This window comes from Sarcophilus harrisii, chromosome 4, assembly GCF_902635505.1.
Source record: "Sarcophilus harrisii chromosome 4, mSarHar1.11, whole genome shotgun sequence".
NCBI classification, from domain to species: domain Eukaryota; kingdom Metazoa; phylum Chordata; class Mammalia; order Dasyuromorphia; family Dasyuridae; genus Sarcophilus; species Sarcophilus harrisii.
The window spans coordinates 344,665,981-344,675,915 of NC_045429.1; positions in this window are offsets into that span (position 1 = coordinate 344,665,981).

The window sequence follows — 9,935 nt, forward strand, 5'->3', positions numbered from 1 at the left end:
AATACCCTTTGACCCAAGCAGTGTTTCTACTGGGCTTATATCCCAGAGAGATCTTAAAGGAGGGAAAGGGACCCCCACGTACAAAAATGTTTGTGGCAGTCCTGTTTGTAGTGGCAAGAAACTGGAAACTGAGTGGATGCCCATCAGTTGGAGAATTAAATTGTGGTCTATGAATGTTATGGAATATTATTGTTCTGTAAAAAATGAACAACAGGACGATTTCAGAGAGGCCTGGAGAGACTTACACGAACTGATGCTGAGTGAAGTTAACAGAACCAGGAGATCATTGTACACAACAAAAAGCGGACTATATGACAATCAATTTTGATGGACTTGGCTCTCTTCAACAATGAATTGATTCAGACCAGTTTCAATTATTCAGTAATGAAGAGACCCATCTACACCCAGGGAGAGGACTGTCGGAACTGAGTGTGGACCACAACATAGCATTTTCACTCTTTCTGATGTTGTTTTCTTGCATTTTTGTTTTCCTTCCCAGGTTTTTTTTTTCTTTTTAGATTTTAGATTTTCTTGTGCAGCAAGATAACTGTATGGATATGTATACATATATTGGATTTAACATATATTTTAACATGTATTGGAATACCTGCCATCTAGGGGAGGGGGTAGGGAGAGGGAGGGGAAAAATTGGAACAGAAGGTTTTGCAAGGGACAGTGTTGAAAAATTACCCATGCATATGTTTTGTAAATAAAAAGCTATTAAAAAATAAATAATGGTTAATTTTGAAAAAAAAAAAAGGATTAGATCATAAAACAAAAGGTGACAAGAGCCTTAGTTAGAGTGGTGACTATGTCAGTAGACATAAGGGGATGAATGGAAAATATATTATAGATGGGAAATTGTATCTCTGTCCTTGGAAACATTTTTTTGAGGTGGAGGGTGGAGGAAGAAGAATAGATATTCTTTAAAGGTTTCTCTTTTATTGAACCTAAGCTGAGCTTTGCAATGAGATGCAACTTGAGCTCCTTTGTTGCTTATTTTTAATTGAATTAAATGCAATTGTTTATTTTAATTTCTTGTTTATCTATGAAATTGTTAAAGTTAACTACTTATGTCTCAGATTTTGAAGCAGAGAATTTTTTCTGGGAATGATCTGCAGATTCTTTTGATAAGAACATTATTTTTTTTTTGTTGTTTTCAAATATTCTGGGCAGTTTTGTAATATTCTGCATTTTGCTGTTTCAGTCTTTTAACTTACTATATTTTTGTGGGACATTAATTAATCTGAAGTTGTCTATGAATCTTGTCATGAATATTTTGTTTGTATGGGGATCATATTTTATTTTAATGTTATTTCATTTTGCTTCTCTTTTTCTAGATTGTCCTTCACTGGAATATATTTGTATTCCCAAATGAGCTGGTTTTTTCTGGTTTTTTTTTGTTTTTTACCTCTTTGGAGGTATTGATCATGGATTCAAGTTTTTCTAAATTGTACACAAAACTTTTTATATTCTATTTTTCAGGCCACGAATTATGCTTAGACAACTCTAATTTTTGTTTGAAGCTATTTGCTATGGTTCCATTCTTTTGAAAAAAATCATCCAGTGGATGAAGTATCAGCCCTGGAGTCTGGAGGACCTGAGTCCAAATCTGATCTCAGACATTTTATACTTAGTACTAGCTTTGTGACCTGGGCAAATCACTTATTCCCAGTTGCCTAACAAAAATTGAAGAAGAAGGAGAGGAATTCACAGGGTCTCCTAACTATTAGATAATGACAGTTGGACCTTAAAACTATCTCAGACTTCTCCCATGAAGGAGTATTCATTTTTCACTTGCCTCACTCTCTGCTCCAAATGAATTCTTTGGGGATAGAACTTGTTTCAATGATATAATGTATATAATAATAATAATAAGTGAGAATGAAGGGGACTTCGCATACCATATCTTTTTTTATTATTATTTAATAGCCTTTTATTTACAGGTTATATGTATGGGTAACATTACAGCATTAACAATTGCCAAACCTCTTGTTCCAATTTTTCACCTCTTACCCCCCACCCCCTCCCCCAGATGGCAGGATGACCAGTAGATGTTAAATATATTAAAATATAAATTAGATACACAATAAGTATACATGACCAAACCATTATTTTGCTGTACAAAAAGAATCAGACTCTGAAATATTGTACAATTAGCTTGTGAAGGAAATCAAAAATGCAGGTGGGCATAAATATAGGGATTGGGAATTCAATGTAATGGTTTTTAGTCATCTCCCAGAGTTCTTTCTCTGGGCGTAGCTGATTCAGTTCATTACTGCTCCACTGGAAATGATTTGAGCATACCCTATCTTAATCTAGCCTAAAAAGAAATCATCATCAAGACCATTTGCTACTAGTTTTAAAAATATATTTGTCAATGAAATCCATTAGATTTATCTGATATGAAAGCAATTGAAGATGTATTATGATATTAAATAAGATTAAGGACATCACCTATCTGGGTAAAGAACCACTTTTCAACTCACAATCCTTTAAACATTGGAAAACAATCTGAAAGAAATTAGGATTAGAATAACATCTCATACTATATACCACAATAAACTCCAAATTAATACTTAACCTAGATAGAAAAGATCATACCACATACTAACTAGAGGAGAACGAAATTACCTTTCACAAGTACTATGAATGGGAGAGAAATTTTGATGAAACAAGGGCTAGAGATGATCACAGAAAATAAAAATGGAAAATATTGATTTCACAAAATTTCCAAATGCAATGCAATTAGAATTAGAAAGAAAAAATCCTTTTCAGAAGATTTCTCCAATAAAGGTTATAGAAATGCTTTTTTTATTTCATAACTTAAAAATAAAGTAATTCTAAAGGAATGATAACATTTGTATTGGAAATGTGTACATATATAAAAGAACTAGAAACAGTCTCTAAATAGATAAAGGAAAAAAGTCCAAGCTCTCAACTACCACATTAAAAAAATGCTCCAAATCATTAATAATACGAGAAATGTAAATTAAAATGACCGGGAAATTCTAACTCATACCTATTATATAAGCAAAGAAGACAAAAGAGGAAAATGACAATTGCTGAAAGGATTCTTAAAGGACAGGTACACTAATGCACTATTTGTAGAGCTGTGAATTGGTTCAACTGTTTGGAAAGTAATTTGTAACTTTAACCCAAAAAGTTGCTAAATTTTGACCCAGGATTATCAATGCTAAAAATATAATCCAAAGAGATCAACAGCAGAGAAAATGATCCCATATGTGTAAAAATATTTATGATAGGGCATCTTGTTTTAGAAAAGAAAATAGCTTTCTGTCAGCTGAAGAATAGTTTAACAAAGTGTAGTTTATACAAGTAATGGAAGATTATTGTACTATAAGAAAGAAACAAATTCAGAGAAAACCAGGAAGACTTTTATGAAATATTGCAGAGAGAAGTGAGTAAAAATAAGAGAACTATCATCTGACAACCACAACATTGTAAAGGAAAACAACATTGAGAGATTAAAAAACTCTGATCAATGTAACAACAAATTTCAAATGAAACATGCTTCCCATCTCTTGGTACACTTGGTGTAGTGCTGATAGACTGTGGGTACAAAATGAGTCATATGATTTCAGATACACTAAATGTAATACAAATTTGGTTTCATTGTGGTTATTTGTTATGAAAGGGTTATTTTTAAGTGTCTTGTTTTATTTCATTTTTGTTTGTTTTTGCAGGTAGACTAGGGTGGGGGGAAGAAGGAGTAATAATGCTATAGACAGGAAAGGACAAAAGGTTTGTCAATGGAACATTTTAAAATTATGCAAAAAAAGAATAGAAATAAATTCATAAAGGGACACAGACAAGCAGAGCAACTTTGGTACTGTTTTTTTTATTTTGTGTGTATAAATGCATATATATATGTATATATGCATATATAGTCAGACTTTTTAAAAAAACCAAATGATTCAAGATTCATAATCTCACATATAATGTTCCTTTCTGGTCTTATTTATATGTGAAACTATCAATGCTTGTTAATTATTTTCTAGTTCATAAATACATATAAAAATAATAATAAAAAACTAATATATAATGATAAATATGTATTTATAATAAATAATTTATAAGAAATATATGAAATTACCAAGCATATATGTCACATTTAAAGTGTATGTCTGAGAAACTATACTAGTATTATTTCTCTTAATACTCAAAACAACTACAAGTTGGGTGTTATTATCATCCCCATTTTACAGTTGAGAAAACTTAGTCAAATTGGAGATAACTGGAATAGCATATGCTTGAGTCTCCCACTGTCAAGCAGTGAAGTCTTAATGGAGAGGCTCAGAAACCAGGGTTACACAAACAAATGCTGAAATAGTCTGAGATAAAAAGCAAAATTATTGATTCCTAAGCCAAAAAAATAAGAAAAATCTCTATGAGAATTGATGAGACTTTAATCTTCGCTACCTTTGAATACTGAAGAAATTGTTCAATTATATTAGGCATAAACCTGTCTAGGATCTCTGAGTCAAATGGCAGTTGACTAGTGGGCCACTGGAGACTGTCATCACACTGACTTCCATCACACCACATAATTACACCTAATGGGGGCTGTCTGTTTAAACAAGCTGCTGTCCTCATTCTATTCACCATATGGTACAATCAGCACTGCCATTTGATCCATGTCTAAAAAGTTTCCTCCTTGATCTGTGGAAAATAAATGAAGACGACCTTCTTGAGGCTGAAGAAAATAAATTATTAGCCTTCAGGACTGCGGAAAATAAATAGGGAGGCTTTCTCAGGGCTAAAGAAAATAAATTAACCATAAAAGATGCTATTCCAGGGACAAAGATTTATCATTTTTAAAGCTTTGTGAGGACTAAACTAATATTCCAAAGTTCCAGAAAGGAGCTCTTCATTCCTTTTTAGCAAGACCCTTTCCACAGAAAACTAAAACTTCCCTTCAAAATGGCAAAAATTCTACAAGTGCCTGCTGGCTTGTCACTGGGCCTGTATTTCCAAGAATAAATTACCTACTCTCTTTATAGAAAATTATGTCACTATTCAATCTCCTTCTTCTGATGCTTTGCATAGAAGAAGTAAATTGTACTGTTTCAGCTCCAAGGCTGCTTATGGTAAGTATATTCAGATTTATCGTCTCTGCTTCATATTAAATCTCCACCTGAAAATGCGTCACTGGTTGGCAATATACTATTGTAGTCTCCATATGTTTCACCTTGTCATTGACTGTTGAGAAAGTCAGGAATGGGTTATAATTTGATGTAGTTTGTAATGATATTATAAGTGAGCAGAAAGGGAGGAGAAAGGAAGGTATTTCATTTAGTCTTTAAAGATGCTGAGTACAAAAACTGATCAGGGAGAAGGTTAGTGCAGATATCAGACAAAGATGTCAGGAGTGTGTGATGTAATACATGGATTGGACCACATTGGGATTTTATACTGTGAATTTATTTCTTTTAATATTTTGATAACTGGATTTCAATATAATTAGTTTTCTTTTTAATCTATACATTTTTTATATCTCTAAATGCTTATGTTAATAAAATAGGGGGAAAGGAACACATCTAAAGCATAGAGATACACATAGAATAAAAGTAAAGGGTTGGAGCAGAATATATTATGTTTATGCTGACATTAAAAAAAAAGCAGTAGTAGCATTCCTGATTTCAGAGAAAGCAAAAGCAAAAATGGATTTAATTAAAAGAGATAAGGAAAGAAAATACATTTTGTTAAAAAGTACCACAGTGAATTAATATCAATACAAAACATTTATACACTAAGTGATATAGCATCCAAATTCTTAGAGTAGAAGTTAAGTAAGTTACAAGAAGAAACAGTAAAACTATACTATTGGATACTTCAACCTCTCCCCCTCAGAACTAAATAAAGCTAACCACAAAAAATAAACAAGAAAGAAGTTAAGGATATGAATAGAATTTTAGGAAAATTAGAAATGATAAAACTCTGGAAAAAATTGAATGTGGATAGAGGAATGTGGATAAAGGAATGTGCCCTTTTCTCAGCAGTACAGGGCACCTACAAAAAATTAACCATTTATTAGGGCATAAAAACCTCACAATCAAATGTAGAAAAGCAAAAATATTAAATGTATCCCTTTCAGATCATGATGTAATAAAAAAGTTACATGTAATAAAATAAATAAAATTACATGAAAGATTATCTAAAAACTAACTGAAAATTAACCAATTTAATCCTAAAGAATGAGTTAAATGTCAAATCATAGAAACAATCATTTCATCCAAGAAAATGACAATAATGAGACAACATATCAAAATTTATGGGATGCAGCCAAAGCAGTTCTTAGGGGAAATCTTATATCTCTAAATGCTTATATGAGTAATCTATGTATTTTATTCAACACCTAAAACATTATTCTGATGCATAGGCTTGATGAGCCTGCCAACAAATTTCATGTCTCAAGAACCATTGGACTAGATGGTCTCTATAAGTTCCTTTATTGTATAGAAGAAGAAAAAGAAGAAGAAAGCTGATGGGAAGCAAAAATATAAATGATTAAGAATGTATTTAGTCCCTACTTTGTGAAGATGTAGACCCAGACATTTTATAATAGCAAACAAATGGGGCAGCTAAATGGTGCAGTGGATATAGCACCAATCCTGAAGTCAGGAGGACCTGAGTTCAAATTCAGTCTCAGACACTTAACATTCCTAGTTGTATAATCCTGGGCAAGTCAGTTAACCCCAATTGCCTCTGGGGAAAAAAAGGCAAACAAATAAAACCAAACTCCTAAAAACCAAATGGATCTCCTACATCTTAAAGACTAAAATAAGGACTGGATGTATGATTTCGATGGTATAGGTAACTTCCAGGTAAGGAAATTCCTTTTACCAATATAGATTGATAGGTTGTCTGTAGTTTATCAGGAGGCATAAGGAAGTTAAATGAATTGCCAGGATCTTGAAACCAATGTGTCAGAAGCCAGATTTGAACCTAAGTCTTTGTCCCTTTGAGGACAACTCTAAATTTTCTATGTCACTGAAAAAATTATGGTATGAACTTATTGAAATATTATTATAAGAAATAACAACTTATAGAAATTCTGAGAAATTCATTTACTCACATCAACAGATGAAAAGTAAACAGAGCCATAAAAATAATAAATGTGATGACAGTGTTAACAACAGTGTAAAGTAAATCAGCAATTAAAGCTCCCCAAATTCATATTAATGCAATAATCAGTCTCAGTCTTAGAGAGTTTGGAGATATAGTGAAGTGAGTGCCAGGCTTAGAATGAGGAAAAGTTGAGTTCAAATCTAGCCTTACACATTTGCTAGTTTTGTGACCCCAAGAAAGTCATATGCCCTCTGCCTCAGTTTCCTCATCTGAAAAATAGAGATAATAACATTTACCCAGGATTGCTGCAAGGATCCAAGGAGATATTTGTAAAGTGTAATAGGTACTTTGTAAATACTTATACCTTTTTCTTATACCCAAGAATTCATGAAAATTCAATGATTGTAGTCTCCTTAATGAGGACTCTAACAAGAGAATTAATGAAAACATATCATAAGAGAGATTATCTGTCTATGGTGCTTTGGGGCAGTGTCTCTTAAAGGTTTAGAACTCAGGACTCTTTTCTTCTACTTTAAAAAATGATTGAGGATCTCAAAAAGCTTTTGTTTATGTGGGTAATATCTACCAATAGTTGCCATATTAGAAATGAAAACATCTTGGTATCTTCATGAAAATAGTTTTGGGTTTTTTTAACTTTAAAAACCCGATATAAGGATTTCAGAGATGTTTGAGGGTCCCAAGACTGTGCTCCAGGAATCTGATTTAAAGTTTATTAACCATTCTTCCTAACTCAAAGTCTGAAAGGGAAATAGCTCGATTATTTCCATTACTTTTGAGGTTTACTACAGAGAAACATTCCATTAAAGTGAATAGATAATGTTGAAGGCAATTACTATAATGATACCACTTTATATATCAAACTTAAAGGTTTACAAAGAACTCTAAATAACTCTAATTTGATGCTCACACAACAACCTTTTGAAATAGTACCGATATTATCCCCATTTTACAATTGAAAAAACTGAGGCTGAGTTCTCAATTTTCTTGCCCAGGATCACATAGCTAATCAATTTCTTTTTTTTAAATAACTTTTTATTGACAGAACCCATGCCAGGGTAATTTTTTACAACATTATCCCTTGCACTCACTTCTGTTCCGATTTTTCCCCTCCCTTCCTCCACCCCTGCTAATCAATTTCTGAGACAGGATTTGAACTCAGGTCTTCTTGATTCCAAATCCAGCATATTAAAACTCCAGCTTTCTATCCTTTGTCTTTGAGGCACAGCTAATTTTCCCATGCATCTCAGAAAAGCAACAGAGATATAATAATATTACAAGCACATGCCTTCCCAACTCGTAACTTGTTGAAAGGCAAATTTAAGAAATTCCCTATTGGGACAGCTTGGTACCGCAGTTAGAACAGTAGGCCTAGAATCAGAAAAACCTTAGATACTTACTAATTGTGTGATCCTGGACAAGTTACTTAACCCCTGTTTTGTCTCAATTTGTGTTTCCTCAGTTGTAAAATAGGATTAATAATACCACTTAACATCTAGTGTTATTGTGAGGTTGATATAGATGTTAGTTATTTTGTTTTTTAGATTATTGTTATTTAAACTCCTTGAGACTAAGGTCTATTTCTTTTGCTTTTATCTCCCCAGCACAAAATACAGTTGCCTGGTATGTAATAAGTAGTCATTAAATACTGGTTGGTTGATTTGTATACAAAGATGTTTTTCCCCACTGAGGATGAATTGTGCTGAATCAATAACATTTCTAATCATTTCTAACCCTTAAGATTAACAACAAATTAAGGTTATGAATTTAATACAGAGCTAGAATATTGAAGAGCTTTCTTAGTGCATAATTCATAGACAAATTCAAGACCTTGGTGCCCTTAGTAGGAGTTCTACCAATGGAATTCATTTGACCAAACTAAAATTTCCATATTATACCGCCAACAAATACATCTACAATACTTTAGAATTTACAAAACTCTTTTCTCATAGAAATCCTAAGAAGAAGACACTACAATTACTACCCTTCCTTTTCCATAGACATAAACGCATGTCAAAAAAAAAAATAAGTAACTGTCCCCAGGATATGCTGCTATTATAAGAATGAAAGCCAGGATTTAAACCTGTCTCTGCATTCTACAATCAAGGTACCATACTCCCAAGAGCAAAATGATTTAGGATTTACCATATAGTATCAGAAATAGCAAACCTTATACCTTCTCAGAAGGGTCAAATTCTACAGAAATAGGAGCCATTGAACCATACATAAGGATTGCTGTGGGCTGTCTGTTGACTTAGAAAACCATATATTAATGTTTTCTATATTTTGTTGTATTTTTATTTATTTTGTTAAATATTTCCCAATTTTAATTTAATCCAGTTCCAGCTTGCTCTCGCTTTCTCTCTCTCTCTCTCTCTCTCTCTCTCTCTCTCTCTCTCTGCTGTGGTGTGCCGACCATGGGTCACATATTTGACACCCTCCAACAGGTCTTACACACACACACACACACACACACACACACACTCTCTCTCTCTCTCTCTCTCGCTCTCTCTCGCTCTTGCTCTCGCTCTCGCTCTCACTCTCTCTTAGGAGGCTCTTCTATTCCAGAAGTTGGAAACAATTAAGTTTATCACCTGGTTTAAATAATTTAAAAATAGGAGGATAGATAGATACAAATAGCAAGCTATCAAATTTCCTTTCTCACCCCACACAGTCACATGTCTCTTTGGAGTTAGACCTGTAGCACACCTGCCTTTTCCATTCCCTCACCATACATGCACAACATTGGATTTTTGACCTTCTATCACTACCTTACAATGTTCCCAAGGTCTCTTCCCTACAGGAACATGTTCCCGAGTCTCATT